Source organism: Triticum urartu, chromosome 5 (genome assembly GCF_003073215.2).
Source record: "Triticum urartu cultivar G1812 chromosome 5, Tu2.1, whole genome shotgun sequence".
In the NCBI taxonomy this organism is placed as follows: Eukaryota; Viridiplantae; Streptophyta; class Magnoliopsida; order Poales; family Poaceae; genus Triticum; species Triticum urartu.
The window spans coordinates 105268603-105287629 of NC_053026.1; positions in this window are offsets into that span (position 1 = coordinate 105268603).

The following is a 19027-nucleotide window of genomic DNA, read 5'->3' on the forward strand; positions in this document are numbered from 1 at the left end:
CGGTGGCCCGTCCGGTGGGTCCCCGCTGTCAGGTGAAGAAATAATTATTTTGCACGTAATAAGGAGGCACTTCCTTGCTGCGGCCGTGGACCCAGCTGTCAGCCTCTCCACGTACAGTCCACGTCCGATGGAAGTCGTTCCTTGACCATGTTGACCACGCCGCGCCGAGAGCTCCAGGGCGGTGGACGAAGGCGAGGCCTATGAAGGGGACGACAGGGAGCCGGGGAAGACGCGGCAGTGGAAGCCCGCGCGGAGAGGAGTACGAGGGTTCACTAGTTCGGCTGCAGTGTGAGGCTGCCGTCACCGCAGGGCCTGGCCAGCGGTGGGAATAGTAGGGGGGTGGTGAGGCCTCTGCGGTAGCACAGCCGGCCACGGGAGGCAGGAGCATGCGGCACGACCGGCGCTGCTTTGGGCAGCTGGAGCAAGAAGACCAGAGGTTGAAGAAGCACTACGGCTGTTGGATGGACATCATACGGTCACTTGAGCTAGAATCGTTCATGTTGACTAAAGTTGACAAAGGCTCCCATCCCAGTCAACTTAGTAGGCCCACAAGTCATCCTCCCACCATGGTGGGTCCCAGCTAGAAGTGGAGTATTCATTTTTTTGTGCGTAATAAGGAGGCACTTCCGGTGGGTCCGAGCTGACAGCCGGGGGAACGTTTTTCTCGCGAAATACGCTGGCCCGTCCGGTGGGTCCGAGCAGTCAGGGGGGAAACATTTTTTTTCATGAAATAAGGTGGCCCGTCCGGTGGGTAACTGCTGTAAGGTGGAGGAATAATTATTTTGCGTGTAATAAGGAGGCACTTCCTTGCGGTCGCCTGGACCCAGCTGTCAGCCTCTCCATGTACAGTACTCTTCCGATGGAAGTCGGTCATTGACCACGTTGACCACGCCGCGCCGAGAGCACCAGGGCGGTGGTCTGGATGACGGCGAGGCTAGGAAGGGGACGACGCGGAGCCGGGGAAGACGCAGCAGCGGAAGCCCGCGCGGAGAGGAGTACGAGGGTTCACTGGTTCGGCTGCGATGTGAGGCTGCCGTCGCCGCAGAATAACAGGGGGTGTGGGTGAGTGGAGGGATGGCCTGGCCAACGGTGGGAGTAGTATGGGGGCGGTGAGGCCTCTGCGACAGCACAGCCGGCCACGGGAGGCAGGAGCAGGCGGCACGACCGGCGCTGCTTTGGGCGGCTGGACCAAGAAGACCAGAGGTTGAAGAAGCACTACGGTCGTTGGATGGACATCGTACGGTCACTAAAGCTAGAAACGTTTATCATTGACTAAGTTGACAAAGCCCTTGGTACGCTCCAACTTAGTAGGCCCACAGGTCAGCCTCCGAAATGGTGCGCCCCAAATGTCAGGGGAAGGAATCATTTTTTGGGCGGCTGAAGCTAAGAATATCCGAGATTGAAGAAGAACCACGACATCCGTTGGATAGACATCCAACGGCCACTGCTGCTAGAACCGTGTGTTGACTATAATAAGTTGGCAAAGCCTTGCATACGCGTCAACTTATTTTTTAGGGGACGCGTCACTTAGTAGGCCCACAAGTGTGTGGCAGAGAACTTATAGCCCATTTGCGTTTTGTAAGAATGTACAGCCCATTTTGGAATTCTAATGGAATTTACAACAACCCATTTATAGTTTGTTAAAAGTAAAGCCCATTTTCTAGCTAGGACAATGATTAATAATTTCAACCGACCATTGAAGACAGAATTCAATAAAATTTCCCACATTTTGATGGGCTCCGAAAAATTTTTATCCCGAAATTTCTAGTCAGATTAAATATAAATTTGTATTACATAAAAATCCAACGAAACATTGCGCGTGCAACAATGAAAATTTAAGATTTTCAAAATCCATAAATAATATTTTATAAACTAATTTCGTGTTTGGTCCATTTTTTTATAGTTACTGCCTAGTTTTTATAATTACATCCCATTTATAATTACATCCCAATGAAAGATTTACAGCCCAGCGGGGCGGAGAGTAACAAGTTGACCTTGCGTGGGTATTCCTCAAAAAGACATATAGCTGGGCTAGCCATTTTCATCTTGAAAAAATTAGTATATGGGCTGGATATCTGGTGTCGGTGTCAAAACCGGCGGATCTCGGGTAGGGGGTCCCGAACTGTGCGTCTAAGGCGGATGGTAACAGGAGGCAGGGGACACGATGTTTTACCCAGGTTCGGGTCCTCTTGATGGAGGTAAAACCCTACGTCCTGCTTGATTGATATTGATGATATGGGTAGTACAAGAGTAGATCCACCATGAGATCGGAGAGGCTAAACCCTAGAAGCTAGCCTATGGTATGATTGTCTGTCTTCCTACGGACTAAAACCCTCCGGTTTATATAGACACCGGAAAGGGCTAGGGTTACACAAGGTCGGTTACAAAGGAGGAGATATACATATCCGTATTGCCTAGCTTTCCTTCCATGCCAAGTAGAGTCCCATCCAGACACGAGACAAAGTCTTCAATCTTGTATGTTCATAGTCTAACAGTCCGGCCAAAGGATATAGTCTGGCTATCCGGAGACCCCCCCAGTCCAGGACTCCTTCAGTAGCCCCTGAACCAGGCTTCAATGACGATGAGTCCGGCGCGCATTATTGTCTTTGGCATTGCAAGGCGGGTTCCTCCTCCGAATACATCACAGAAGAATTTGAATACAAGGATAGTGTCCGACCCTGCAAAATAAGTTCCACATACCACCGTAGAGAGAATAATATTTCCGCAAATATAATTTGCTGAAGTGTTTTGGCAACATGACATTATGCCATGGCTCAGTAATTATTCGAACCGTTTCCTTTAACTAGCCCCGCACATAACGCGAGGCAGTTCCTTGACACGTCTTGGCAAAGCAGAGATCGTGTTCCACCTTATTACAGGATTCTCATCAATACGGGAGTGAGTAACCCAACCACGCCATCGATTACGGCACTTGGGGGATAAGCGATTTTTACCAGGCTAGTGGGGGTGCATAGTTTCGGCCGCCCATATAAAGGGATAAGTTTTCAACTTTTCATCCACGCCTTCTTCCTCCTTTGCTCATCCATTTTCGCACACTCGAGCTCCAGCGCCCAAGTCCGCACTTCCCACCTCAACCTTCACCAACCATGTCCAGAGCGGGAGGCAGGTGGATGGTCTCCTCCGTCACAGAGGGACACATCAAGAAGCCGAGCATAGCTGGATACCTGCCCGACGACATCGCGCACCGGCTCCCGGATGAAGGGCAGCTCATCCCTACCCCCAGGCCCCATGAGAGGGTATTGTTCCATACCCATTTCCTCCGCGGACTGGGATTCCCTCTCCACCCATTCGTCCGAGGGCTCATGTTCTACTACGGCCTGGATTTCCACGATCTGGCCCCGAACTTAATCCTCAACATCTCGGCGTTTATCATCGTGTGCGAGGCCTTCTTCCGCATCAATCCCCACTTCGGCTTATGGCTGAAGATCTTCAGTGTCAAGCCGAAGGTAGTGAGCGGCCGCCAGGTGGAGTGCGGAGGCGCCATGGTGGGCAAGATGCCCAACGTCACATGGCTCGAGGGCTCCTTCGTGGAGACCAGAAAGGGGTGGCAATCGGGGTGGTTCTACATCATCGAGCCGCGCGACCCTAAATGGGCAGCGGCCCTCCGAGTTCCGATCTGGCATCCCCACGCGGCTCACCTCCTGGCAAGAGAAGGGCTTGTCCTGGGGTAGTTCGGGAGAGCTGACCGGACTCCAAACATGTATCCAAAACATGGTGAGCAAGAAGCTCAAACTCGTCAACGTAGTCCAGGTCATGCTCATCCGCCGGATCCTCCCGTGTCAACAACGGGCTTTCAACTTGTGGGAGTTAGACCCGGCCCAGCACCAAACTCTGAACAGGCTCTTCGCACAACACACGAGGATGCCTGGAAGGTGCTATTCAAGGGTGCCGAGGTTCCCCCTCCCACTACCGAGGATCGCGGATTCAGCGCGAAGCACCAAGCCAGTGCGGTAAGATGTTTTACCTCTTACAAGATACTCGTTTTTCATATTTTGACTCTATGCGGGATCTAATCTCCCGTACCTTTGACAGGACTGGCAGGAGACGGCCGGATAGATCAACTGTCCGGCTCCTTTGCGCGAAGGCCCAGCAGACGCTCTCCTAACGAAGATACTGACTCCGGCTCCTTACAAGGTGCCGGAGAAGACCAAGAAGGCCAAGGGAACCCGAATGAGTTCCCGGCGCCAGGTGGTATCAGACTCATTGCCCGGTAACTCCATGACGCGCTCACTCCCGAAGACGAGGAGGAAGATGAAGATGCTCCCCCTCCAGCCGGGGGAGACAAGAAAAGGAAGGCCGCCCCAACTGGGGAGGCCGAAGGGTCCAAGAAGGGAAGGACTCTCCTTCTGGACTACTCCACCACCGCCGTCGTAGGCGAAGACGAGTGGCTGCTCAGGGACAAGCCCCTGGTGAAGTCGTAAGTATTCGGATGCAAGAGCAACTCATAGCATACCTTTGTCGCACTGCCTTTCCTAACGCCGAATTATGACTATGCAGACCGCCACCAGCCTGTATCGACGTATCGTCGGACGGCTCCCTGGGCTCGTCGATATGGATAGCGATCCACTTCCGACCGCCACCTCCCCCGGCCCTACGGACAATGCCACGGTATGGTCTCAAGAGGCACCAGGTCGAGCGGATACAGTCCCGGAGGCGCCTCAAGGCGACCTTCAGGACTCCGGGAGCGGAGGGAGCAAGGCTGCCGAGGGCTCTGAGTTCGGCCCTCAGCCGAACACCGCGCCGGTAACCCCAGCGGTTCCACACTCGGGAAGGCGGCCTCCTTCCAAAACGGGCAAGACGCCTGTGCTGGTGACCTCTGTCCATAGAGAGGCACCGGACAATCTGCTGGGAGCGCTTCGCAGTGCTACCATCGACGAAGAGCACCACACTATTATGAGTGCGGTGGTCCAGAAGGTTCAATCCGCCAAGAGCGGACTGACTGAAGCCTGTGCCAGCCTTCTAACAGGCTTTGAGGTAAGTGTTTGTAATATAGGAGAAATATTACCGCATAGACAGTAGCCCCTGATGCCCTGTTCGGTGTTCACAAAGAAAAGCCGAACGGAGGATCAAGCAATATCACATGTGTTTAATATAAGTATGTCAATATGTGTATGCAGGCTTCGCAGCTGGCCTCTGCCGCACTAACTGTGGAGGTCGCCACACTGAAGCAGGACCTTAAAGGGTCCAAGGACGAGCTAGGCCTTGCTAAGAGGCAGCTCGAGGAGAACAAAGGTAAGTAATACCTAGTCTATATATATATATAATATGTGATTGCAAAATGACAGGATCATCATGAATTTGCCAAGGGCCACAACCGAAGTAGCAGCCCTGAAGCAAGCGCTGTCCGAGGCCGAAAACAATGTGGCCCGGGAGCGTGCCGAGCGGGAAAAACAAGAGGCGCGGGTGGGCGAGGTGCAGCAAGAGCTCCAAGCTCTCATGACGTAGCACGAGGCATTGGAGCTTGACTCGAAGACGCGAGAGTCCGGGCTTGCTGCGGCCCTTGAGAGCGCCAAGAATGCCAAGGCCGAAGCCCAAAAGGCCCTCCAGGAGATTGATGCGATGAAGAAGATAGCGGCGGGTAAGGCATTCTATATGCAAAGCAAGCATGTCAAAGTAAATTACCTGTTACTTACCCGGATCCGGAGCTCTCCAGGAGCATTCGCAGATTTGCCCCGCAGCGTGTCGGATGCTGCATAGTTTTACTAGGCCGAGGAGGGAAGCTCAACGGAGAAGTTGTTCTAGTCTCAGTATACTGGGACCGAACACCCGATGCCTCTGAGCGACCAGCTGAAGCAACTGGTCGAGCTGCACAAGGCGGTCGAACAGGCCATGAAGGGCTTTATAGTCCGGCTGTGGCCTGGCGACGCCCTTCTGAACAGCTACTTCGGCCTGGTGAGGCGGCCTGTGGATGCCTGCCCACGGCTGGAAGTCGTCAAGCGGTCCGTCTGCATTGAAGGTGCATGCCGGGCTTTCTCCCGTGTGAAGGTGTAATTGGCCAAGCTAGATGCCATGAAGCTGATCAAGGGCCGCCGGAGGGCAAGCAGCATCGCCACCCCGAGATGTACTATGAGGGTGTCATGAAGGGTGCCCGTCTCGTAGCGGACGACTGTACCAAAGATACAATATTCGAGTAAAGTCATTTGTGTAATCCTGTATTTATGAAAACTTGTTCATATGCGCTATGCAATGCTTGTTTGAATTTAAAATATTACCTTCTTTTCGGCCGTTTATCAAATCTGAGAGATGGCTAGTCGTCGGCTTCTGCCCCCATGCCACGAGTGCTGCGGTGTTCGGGATAAACCTGAGCACCCTTGTTCCCAGTTCTGGGTCCTTCGAGGGAGGTGCTCAGCACAACGAACAAGGCAATCGGACTATAATGCGTTATCACTCTCACTTAGCCATAGAATTCTATAATTTTAAATTTCCGCGAAGCCCCTAGTATTCGGAAGGCCGAATCTAGGGCGCGATACACGCCTTAAGCTGGACAGGGCCGACTCCTCGCTCTAAGCGGGATAAGTCTTTAAGGACTCGAAAACCTCTCGAACAGCGACCAGTCTCTCGCCTTATCATGACAGTCAGTTTTAGCTTTCTCTACAGCAGAACCGGGGCACAATCGGAGTAGTTCTCCCAGTGCTACCTTAGACAATATAGCGGAACGTAAGGTACCAAAACATGGGAGCCGGGCAAACCCAACTATTGACCCAAGACACGATTCGGAGCTGATGCATATAATGCTATAAATTCGGGGTGCGGCACTGTTGAAAGTGTTCGGACTTCTCACGCCGTATTATGGGGTATGCTTAAGCCCCTAGCGTATTGGCCGTACCAGAGTGTACGGGTGCTGGATGTCACGAATGAACATATATATATATATATAAAGAAGAATGCAATAATAGTCTTAATGCTATGCATTGTTGATTCAAAAAGGTGTGTTAAAGCAGAATGATACAAGTAGTGCGATAAGCAAAAAGTAGGACTGTTTGACATGTCCCTTCCAAGGGCAAGCTGAGGAATAATATTAAAGCAAATATCTCACTCGTTATCGTAATCCACCTAGGAGTGCCGTGGTGTGACGTAGCTTTTTGCCTTCTTGGTTGCTGCATCATATGTTCGACAATCATACTGCCGGACAGGTTTCCAGAGATTAAAGTCCTGAAAGAGAAAAATACCAAAGCGAGAAGCCCCTAGTGCGGTTTAAGCCGCGTCCTGGAGCGTGCCGCAGTCGTTCCCCCCTCCCCGCCTGTGCCCATGGTATTTTTAATGCGTAATTATGTACGCGTGGCACGGATTTCGCCATTTGGCTGGGACCGGGGTGGGGGCCGCATTGCTATGCAAGCTCAGAACGTGCCAGGCGGTCCTGTTGCCGATTACTCCGGGCGCGCTTGAAGGTGTCCGGGTCCTTAAATGCCGAACTAGTGGATTGCCTTAAGAGGCTGCTTTGCGCTTCCGATGCGAGGGCTGCAGTGTGCTCCTCCATTCGGAGAGAGTGCTCTGTGTTTCCATTAACTGTAATGACCCCCCGAGGTCCTGGAATCTTGAGCTTGAGGTATGCATAATGCGGTACCGCATTGAATCTCGCAAATGCGGTTCGCCCGAGCAGTGCATGATAACCACTGCGGAATGGGAGTATATCGAAGATTAACTCTTCGCTTCAGAAGTTATCCGGGGATCCGAAGACCACTTCCAGTGTGACTGAGCCTGTGCAATGGGCCTCTACACCTGGTATGACGCCTTTAAAGGTCGTTTTTGTGGGTTTGATCCTTGAGGGGTCTATACCCATTTTGCGCACTGTGTCTTGGTAAAGCAGGTTCAGGCTCCTGCCGCCATCCATAAGGACTCGAGTGAGGTGAAATCTGTCAATGATTGGGTCTAGGACTAGTGCGGCGAACCCGCCATGACGGATACTAGTGGGGTGGTCCCTGCAAACGAAGGTGATCGGCAGGAGGACCATGGGTTGAACTTTGGGGCTACTGGCTCCAAAGCATACATGTCCCTGAGCGCACGCTTCCGCTCCCTCTTGGGGATGTGGGTTGCGTATATCATGTTCACCGTCCGCACTTGTGGGGGGAACCTCTTCTGTCCTCCGGTATTCGGTTGCCGGGGCTCCTCCTCGTCATCGCTATGTGGCCCCTTATCTTTGTTTTCGGCAATTAACTTGCCGGCCTGCTTGAACACCCAACAATCCCTGTTGGTGTGGTTGGCTGGCTTGTCGGGGTTGCCATGTATTTGACACGAGCGATCGAGTATACGGTCCAAACTGGACGGGCCCGGAGTGCTTCTTTTGAATGGCTTTTTCCGCTGACCGAGTTTAGAGCCTTTGAATCCAGCATTGACTGCCGTATCCTTGGTATTATCACTGCTAATGCGGCGCTTATGTTTGTTGTGACGTGACCTGCTATTGCCGTCCTTGGTTTCCGAAGTACCATGGTTCTTTATATGTTATTACTGTGAGCCAGCCAGCTATCTTCTCCCGCACAAAAGCGGGTCATGAGCGTCGTGAGGGCTGCCATAGATTTCGGCTTTTCCTGACCAAGGTGCCGGGCTAGCCACTCATCGCGGATGTTGTGCTTGAAAGCTGCTAGGGCCTCTGCATCCGGACAGTCGACGATTTGATTTTTCTTTGTTAGGAACTGTGTCCAGAATTGTTTGGCCGATTCCTCTGGCTGTTGAATTATGTGGCTCAAGTCATCGGCATCTGGTGGTCGCACATAAGTGCCCTGAAAGTTGTCGAGGAATGTGGCTTCCAGATCTTCCCAACAGCCAATGGACTCTGCTGGCAAGCTATTGAGCCAATGCCGAGCTAGTCCTTTGAGTTTGAGTGGGAGGTATTTAATGGCATGTAGATCATCACCGCGTGCCATGTGGATATGCAGGAGGAAATCCTCGATCCATACTGTAGGATCTGTTGTGCCGTCGTATGATTCTATATTTACGAGTCCAAAACCCTCTGGGATTTGATGATCCATTACTTCGTCTGTGAAGCATAAGGGGTGTGCGGCGCCTCTGTACTGGGCAATGTCATGACGTAGCTCCAATGATTCTTGTCCGTTGTGCTCGGCCCGGCCGGATTTACTTTTACTGTATCCGGCGTGACGATTATCGTCTCGTGTAGTGGCGCGCCCTCGTGATCCGTATATCGATCTTGCATGTTTTGCTTTGTCCTCCAATACGTCTCGCAGGTCTAACGTATTTCCCCATGCCTTTTTATTTGAATGGCGTCGGGGTGCGGGCTGAGATTTTGGCGGGAATGCCTCTCTGTCGCGGCCACGGGGTGGCCGATCAGCCGCGTCATATGCTTCTTCCTCCAGTCGGGGTAGCAACCTGCATTTTGGGTAACCCTTGGAGGGGCGTTTGAGTTTATATTCCTCGGCCGCCAGGACTTCAGTCCATCTGTCAGCTAGCAGATCTTGATCAGCTTGAACCTGCTGCTGCTTTTTCTTAAGGCTATTTGCCGTGGCTATAAGCCCGCGCTTGAAGCGCTCTTGTTCGACGGGATCCTCTAGCATGATGAATTCATCATCGTTGAGGCTTGCCTTGTCTTGGGAGGGAGGCATGTAATTATCATCCCCCTCGTCTGCCGCTCTCTAAGGAGGGCTGGCCTCTCCATCCTCCTGCCCTAAATCGTGCTGGAGGGGATTATTGCCATCTTCGGCACTATCCGGAGTGGTATTATCTCCTGTGCCGGTATCACCACTTTTGCTTTGGCGGGACTTAGAGCGACGCCGCTGACGTCGGCGCTTGGGTTGCTTCTTGGAGGGGTCATCCTCCGTTGTCTCGTCACCATTGCCTTCTTTGGGTGTGTCCACCATGTATATATCGTATGATGAGGTGGTTGTCCAGTGCCCTGTTGGCAGTGGTTCCTCTTCGTCTCCCGCATCGTCGTCCATACTGTCGATGTCTTCGGAGTCGAAGTCGAGCATGTCGGTTAAGTCATCGACAGTGGCTACTAAGTGGGTGGTGGGTGTGCGTCGAATTTCTTCGTCGTCCGCATCCCAATCCTGCCGGTCATAGTTCGGCCAGGATCCTCCTGACAAGGAGAGAGACCTTAATGAGTTCAGTATGTCGCCAAAGGGCGAGTGCTGAAAAATATCCGCGGAGGTAAAATCCATGATCGGCGCCCAATCGGATTCGCTAGGAACGGGCGCAGGTGGTTCGGAATCCGTGGCTGGAGAAGGATCCGGCAGTTTGACAACACAGCTCTAGTGCAGGGTAAGGTCGACATTCTGCTCAATCGCCGCTGAGGATAAGGCCTCCGTGGCGGGGTCAATCCACCCGTCCATGGACGGCGCAACTGGCTCCAAATTGAGGGTCGGAGCGGCTGCCGGTGCGACCTCCTGAACACTGTCCGATGGTAGAGCTAAATCGTACTCATCGTGACCGTGTGACACACAAGGCAGGGGCTCGAATCCGTCGAAGATCAAGTCTCCGTGGATATCGGCCGTGTATTTTAAGCTTCCAAACCTGACCTGGTGGCCAGGGGCATAACTTTTGATCTGCTCGAGATGGCCAAGCGAGTTGGCCCGCAGTGCGAAGCCGCCGAACACAAAGATCTGTCCGGGGAGAAAAGTCTCACCCTCGACTGCATCGCTATTGACGATCGTAGGAGCCATCAAGCCTAACGGCGACGACACAGAGGAACTCTCAATGAAAGCACCAATGTCGGTGTCAAAACGGGCGGATCTCGGGTAGGGGGTCCCGAACTGTGCGTCTAAGGCGGATGGTAATAGGAGGCAGGGGACACGATGTTTTAGCCAGGTTCGGGCCCTCTTGATGGAGGTAAAACCCTACGTCCTGCTTGATTAATATTGATGATATGGGTAGTACAAGAGTAGATCTAGCACGAGATCGGAGAGGCTAAACCCTAGAAGCTAGCCTATGGTATGATTGTCTGTTTTCCTACGGACTAAAACCCTTCGGTTTATATAGACATCGGAAAGGGCTAGGGTTACACAAGATCGGTTACAAAAGAGGAGATATACATATCCGTATTGCCTAGCTTGCCTTCCACGCTAAGTAGAGTCCCATCCGGATACGAGACAATGTCTTCAATCTTGTATCTTCATAGTCTAACAGTCCGCCCAAAGGATATAGTCCGACTGTTCGAAGACCCCCCAATCCAGGACCCCCTCATCTGGCCTGGGCTAGACGGGCCACAGCCCGCCCAGTTAATACCCTGCTCTCCTCTGAACAACAACGAAATCATCACCAAGAAAAAATCTGCAGTGCTCACGCCTCAAAAACACAAATACTGCTCGAGCTGCTTGGTACCAACTGTCGGCCGCAGCTTGTGCAATTCTATCATTTATATTGACTACATAAGTTGACAATGGTGTGGGACCGTGATGTCACGAAACCAGGAGAAAGCAAAAAAAATATAGTTGTACATAATAAGGAGGCACTTGCGTACGTACGGCTATGGCCCTAGTGGGTCCCTAGTGTCATCCAGTCAAAATAAAGTCATCTCCTGAATCCTCATGTTTATTGACGATGTTAACAATGCTCGGCACCACGGCGAGCGCAACAACTCGAAGGACAACGGAGAGGGCCTTGCGGGCCCTACGGATGGTCTGATACAGCGCCCGCTACTCATTCACGAAGCTAGGATCATCGGGCACCTATGAGCACCTTCGAGAAACTGAGACGGCATGAAACGGTAAGGCCGCGCTTGGGAGCTCAGGTTTATTTCAAACATGTATTAACATACAAGTGTAATTTACTCATCATCGAAAACAACGCGTAAAATACAGGCGTAATGAAACCGAGGGCCCGAGGTCTGTAAGTAAAACCGGCGGGTTACGCGTGTAATTTGAGAGACCAGTGTATATTTTACGAGCACTGCTATATGGACGACATTACCAGACGATACATGCACGACGTGCGTATCATGCCATCCATGGGCAAGGCTGAAACAGCAGCTAACGGCTGGATTAGCAATCGTCCGAGTGTCGTTCAGCGTTTTTATCATGTGTCAAGTACTTCTGATATTTTACTAGTCGAAATCGACCAACCAAGCGCCTTCACCCAAGACCATCTGCTTTAATTTACAAGCTTCAGTTTTACAAGCGGTTTTGGTTGGAAAACGACGATCCAATCCCGGCCTAATATCATGAGTTGGTCAGAAGATCATATGGTTTCACGTCTAACCTACCTGACTTGTCGTATAGGCTATGAATGAAACATCAGACGATGAACTTCTTAAGCACGGAAACAACAGAAGAGGATGATCTTCTTAACAAGCAAATCACTGGCATTAGATCGACATGCAAAACAATACAAAGCATTATTCTTAGGAGGCACGGTGAACAGCTCGTGATGCCGCATGCCACAACATTCCAAGCTCAACTTTGCAATCAAACACAAGGCCTGGCATTACATAGACAATATACAAAACAAACTCTTAACACAGGAATATCTCAGCAAGTAACTATTTACTTCTAAACTGAACACAGGAATAGGAAAAAACACTCGACGCTACTCACAGCATGGGCGTCCCACTCAAAAATATCAAATGCTTGTCTTCTGGCTAACATCAATGAGCAAATTTTGACAAGGTTTTCCAATTCCAATATATTAAACTAACGTCTTCTTGCTAACATCAATGATTAAACTTTTACAAGCTTTTCCCATTCAAAATATGTAATGCCTATGATCATGGAGTCCTGTCGTAGCTTTTATACTTGTTTGGGCACTTTTTGCCCAGGGCACTCCATGTATTGTTAAATTGCCAATGGTCTCTGCAGACTAGTCATGTCACCGGTGTCTAATAATACTCCCTAAAGCTTCTCGATCATTCCTTCTGTAATGTAGTGCAAACGGTGACTACTTCTTTCTGCAATGTGGAACGACCAACTAGACCCAGTAATGCAGTAGTTTGCCTTACACATTGGCTCCTTTTGTGCAGTTCAACTAAAATCGAAGTCGGAATAAAACCGAGCTTTAATTTTGATATCCCTGTAAGAAATAATAGGTATAAGGGAAACAATTACTAAGAAATAACGGTTGATGACTTGTACTCCCAGAAGAAAAGCATCTACTGATCTACTTTATCTTAATGGGAAACAAAGCAGGAGAGTAGCAATTCTCCATTAGTGTGATTCATTAATATGACTGAGACATTATCAACAATGCGTTGTTTCAACATGTATAAAAAATGACAAAGCTTATAAAGGGGGTGATGCTGAATTTGTTGTAACAAAGCAACAAGCATCATGTCTGGGTTGGTCCCATTTTTGTTCACTACTTAATGGGAAAAGACAGCAATACAATAGCTTCAATTCATCATTTATTTAAAACAGTACCAATACAAGTAGCACAGCATCTCAGAACACTCCGCACGATCATGTGGATGAAGGCAAGTACCAACCTGTCATGACGCACACAAGATCACGTACGAATCTGCCAACACGAATAGGAAATCCAATCCCGTTTTGTGCAGTTGCACTGAAATCAAGCAAAGTGTTTCGCATAGTGAAGCAAAATGTCACAATAGCAACAAGTTGAATAGATATCCCTGTATAAATAGAGGCAAAAAAGGAATCAATTACTGGCTAATAAAGGAGGATGAAACATGCGGCCACAAAAATGGTAATCCCGCCAATCCCTAACAAGTGTTCTAGTTTTGAAATAAGATTCAGTAGTTAATTCTGAGAGTGGCATCAATTACTGGCTTATAAAGGGGGTGACGCTGAATTTGTTGTAACAAAGCAACAAGCATCATGTCTGGGTTGCTCCCATTTTTGTTCACTACTTAATGGGAAGAGACAGCAATACAATAGCTTCAATTCATCATTTATTTAGAACAGTACCAATACCAGTAGCACATCATCTGAAAGCACACTGCACAATCATGTGGATGAAGGCCTATACTGACCTTTCATGAGACGACCAACATAAAATACGAATCTACCAACACGAATAGGAAATCCAATCAAGTTTTGTGCAGTTGCACTGAAATCAAGCAAAGTTGTCGGTGTGACATTTAAGTTTTCTATAGCAACAAGTTGAATAGGTATCCCTGTTTTAAGATGCAAAAAAGAAAACAATTACTGGCCAATAAAGGAGGATGAAACATGCGGCCACAAAAAGAAGCATCTACCTTATCTTGATGGAAAACAAAGTATAGGACAGTAGCATTTCTAAAACGATTGCATTGATTCATATTAACAGAGAAATTCTTTTAAAACAGATCAGTAGTTAATTCTGAGATTAACAACAGAAAAATAGCTGCATGGAACATGCCAGCACCATGTGCGCCCACGCGTATAAATGAGTGATGCAGAGTATGTAGCCAAGCAGCATATATGCGCTGGTCCCATATTTGTTCTCTTTGAACCTTCTTCCTATGTGAGGGCAGCAAATCTAGTCATGCACAAACTACCCGACCCCCCAGTTTCTTTCCCTTTTCAACAAAGAGATCGGTTCCTTATAGATGTGTGTACTGGGTTACCCCCTTTTTCCCTTTTCGACCTACGAAGTGGCTGGATAGCCAATCTATACTACTTTCCGCCCCTCCTTTCCTCATTGAACCACGTCCTAGATTCTTGCTCCAGCCCACTGCACCCTTCATTCCTCTTTGAACCAAGACCTAGATTCGACTACAGATTGAAAAAGATCCACATGCAGCTAGAGGAACGACGGTTTCAAAGAAACTCATACCTTAGGGTTGTCGGGATGTGGCAAGGCGTGCGGCGGGAGGCCGGATCTTCCCACACTAAGTACGGCAGCGAGGAAGAAGGGGTCGGTGGCCCTCCCGCACAGGCGCTGGGTGAAAGAGAACAGCGCAGCTGACAGTGGATTGCCTCCCTCGCCGAAGGCGATAGAATGAACGCTGCACCTCCTCCCTTTCCCGGTGCGGCGGGATACGGACGCCTCCTTCACCAGCTGTGAGGGTAGAGAGAGAGAGAGACAAGAGGCCAACGCAGTCTTGTTTAGATCTGGTGAAGAGAGGGTGAGAGATTGTGAATATAGCAAACCCTAGCAAATGTATCTAGACTCATTTTAGCACTAGATACCTCCGTATCTAGACAAATCTAAGACAAGTAATTCGGAATGGAGGGAGTAACATATATGTAGTGCGGCGAGCATGTGGAGAGTGCAAACCCTAGAGAACAAGCGTTGAGGCTCCCGCTTATATATATACTACTATAGTATGGACTGAGCTCCGGTGCCTTCACTGCACCTGCTTTTGGCTGTATGACAGGTGAGCCAGCCACATTTTGGGCCCACCTGTCGTAAAACCCTAGCGAAAAATGCACCAAGGTGAAAGACGATTGCGTCTCCAACGCAACCAAGGTGAACTGACGAAGGATATCATCTTTGTGCGTAACAAGCAAAGAGCAATGATGGAAGACAACTTGTTTTTCGTCAAAAATCGATCAGCTTCACCAGCCGACGCAACCATGAGGCGCAACCATGAGCATCGATAGGTCATCGTGGTGATGCGTCATGCATTTGGCATCAAGTTTGGGTGAGGCACCTAAGAAGTTCGACAAATCCTCACTGTGGTCTGTTTCTTCTCAGTAATCAAGCTCGAGGAAGGAAGAACCACATGGCAGAGGACAGTGAGGCGGAACAACAATGGCCATCCAATTTTGTGCAGTTCCACTAAAATTGAGGAAGACATGCCCGGGTATGGAGACATGCATAGCTGTTTCCAAAAATATAAAAAAGGGTTAGCAACGACATCTCAATTTTCAGTAAGAATTAATGAAAAGTACACCAACAAATAGAAGCATCATAATTATCTTGATGGGAACTAAACCAGGATACCCGAGAAAAAAAGCATTTCTTCATTTAACCAGTGATAGTACTACCACCATATGGACAACGACCGCACAACCACCATGTACTTTTTATCGAAACAACATGTATACCTCTACCGAGGCATAAATCAAGACAACCTTTTGAGTGGCATTTCCTCTATAATAGTACTAGTAGGTGATGTTGGAGCAGCCGACGAACCCTAGCTACTATGCATGGGGAGCTGGGGAGTAGTCGCATAGAAGAAAACCCGCACGCAACGACCTGGGGAGCTGGACCAGTACAAGAAGTTATACCTCAGGTGGGCGAGATGTCGTTTAGGCGGGCGGGTGGGATCTGCCCACACGACGGCAGCGAACAAGGGCGCAGAGGATCTTCGTTCGCGCCAGCGCCGGCTCCGAGAGGACGGTGTGCATCGGCTTCCTCCGTCGCCGACGGCGACAATGTCAATGCCGCACCTCCTCACCTCCCGCAGCGAACGGGATTCGGCCGGATCTGTGACCACCGCTGAGGAGAGAGATAGAGTGGACACTGTCATCTTGTTTTGATATGGAGAGGGTGAGAGAGCGAGACACGAGAAACTCTATCAACCAAGAGGCTATAATGGAGTAAAAAAAATCTCTCCATAGCAGTGGTTTTAAATAGAATACGCGCGTGCTCGGAAAAAAGAACCGAAAACTGGCGGACAGTTTTTAAGGGTCTGTCTAGGACACATCTAGATGTGACATAGTTATGTCACATATAAGTTGATGTCCACTATGTTTGTGGTCTTTTCCTAGTTTTTTTTGTTTCTTGTTGCTACATTATATACTTGTGGGAGCTTAGATGTGATATCCTTAAATAACATCTAGATGTGAATTACACAAACTGATTCTCTAACGTACCAAGAAAGAAAACTCGATCAAAAACACGCCCCCGCTTCTAGGTCGCGAGAGTATTCGCGCGCACACACATAGACATAGACATGCATATCCGTGTTTACGTAAAATTCCATTTCCATCTCCATCTCCAATCATATTTGTCCAACTGGCACATTATTTACGTTGTTAATTATATACGCAGCAATATTAACGTACATCATCTCTTGTTTGTGCATGTCCGGACCGCTGCCACGGTCGGTCCTGACCAACCCGAACCCTCTTCATCACCCGCGCGTACTTCCCGCCCGAAATGGTCAGTGCCGCATTCATGGCCAGCCAGAGCGGACGCGACCTCTCACTGGCGCCCGCATTGATTGCGGCGCACCGACCGAGAGAGCATCACCCGCGCCGCTTCCGGGTGCACGTGGCTGCTCCGCGTTCAAAGGTCACAATAGCCGGGTACAACATGCGCGATCTCTTCCAGTAGTAAGTTCTTGGGAGTCCATGCTACCGCTAGCTATCCTCCCCCAGCTCGTCAATCTCTTCCAGTAGTGCTAGTATTCCATGGCGCGATCCATCGACAAGAAGGCGGGAAAGTTATGGTATACTACTTGGTTTGCGGTGAGTGGCATGCCGAGCGACCATGTGGGGTCGAGTCGTGGAGGAGGGTGAGACACGAACACGACAAACGTGATTTAAGCGTTGGTTTTGCTCGATGGAGAGATCCAACGAAACGAAACGTTGGTTTCTCTCCGTTTCCATTTTTTCTCCAGAAAAATGGAAACTTTTCCACTCCATTTTCATTCCTATTCCAAGGTTGCCCCGTTACAACATTCCATCAAATACAAAGGAAAACTAACACGCATGCTGATGCATCTCAATGATTCACAGATCATAGCCAATATTTACTTCACAACTAAAGAAAAAAGTTTTGAGAGCGTGTACAATAGAAAAAGTACTGATGGGGTCACTACGACTTAAACCCTAAACCCTAAACATGATTTAATTTCCTGGCCAGGTAGAACCCGTCGAAGGAATGTGCTAGAGGGAGATTCTTTAGTGAGAATGTCAGCAACAATAGAAGCAACACTCTTTGGTTCTCCACCTTCTGGTACCTCTTGTTCCATAGCACTTCCAATGTCGGGAAGGAAAGACGACTGGCACCCACGGATCAAACGATGCTTTTGTGCAGTTCCACTAAAATCGACCTGAGCATCCTTGATGGCGAAGATATTGAAGAAGTGTGATTAGAATAATAGTACTGGCACTAGTTCATGAGACATAAACTCATCACAAATAGAAGCCGGTAGAAGTAGAGAAAGATCGACATGGAGATGGAGCTACGGCAGTGGAGCAAGCCGGCTCCAAAAGGAAGATGGACTACCTGGGACGTCGGGCTGTAGCTAGAAGGGCGGTTGGGACGCGGCATCGGCCCATACCGCGGTGACCCCCAATTGGGACGCACCGACTGTGGGTTTTCTCCCTCGCCGATGTCGACCGCGTCTACGCAGAACATTGTTCCCTTCCCCCAGCTGCGGGATCAGGCCCGTCGTTCTATGCTTGTGAAGAGAGCAACCTAAGCAAGCAGGCTTGTAGCTTAGGCTCCTGCTAGTGTATATATAGTGGTTTTCTTTTTCTCTACATATCAACCATTTTAAATTGTGTACGTGTCATTAAAGAGTGAAATGATGGTTGCTTCTTCCGACTAACTTACTGTGTGATTTGACTGCTCCTTAGTGACCCCTACACGTACTCCCCCTACGTGTATGCAACAGTCACGCGTACACATGGACGCAAAAACGCGTGCGACGCCCTAATGCATGCATGCCCGAGCACACGACGGAACACACACGGTCACGCTCAAGTGCTCAACCTACACGTGCATGCACACACATACTCAGTCAGGGTGAGCTAGTGACCGTATGAACACCGAAAAATATATATATTGAGCACAATGAGCGTATTATGAAGTCCACTGACTGTATTTTTACAAATATACAGTGATAGACAGTGTATTTATCTCGTTTGAAATTAATCCATATTAACCGGAGAGGAGGCAGCATGGACTAGCATTACTTTGCTGTGTCCCGTCAACTTGTCGACTGAGGAGAAGGTTGCAGGGCGGGAGAAGCTTGCGCGCGGTGGCTCGCAGGACAAGGAGAAACTTTTGACTAATGCAAGCTTTCCCTCGCTCAGGCGGTGGACGTGCAATAGTTAATTCGGTGTTAGATTGCCAGAAGCATACACTATACTACTAGTGCTATTATTGTTCGACTTCCCGAACAGCCAAGCGCAAAGTTTACTAGTACTACTACTATAGTCCATAAAGGTACGTACTATACTAGTACTAGGAACCGGATGGAGGAGCGTCTGCACTCTTATTATAA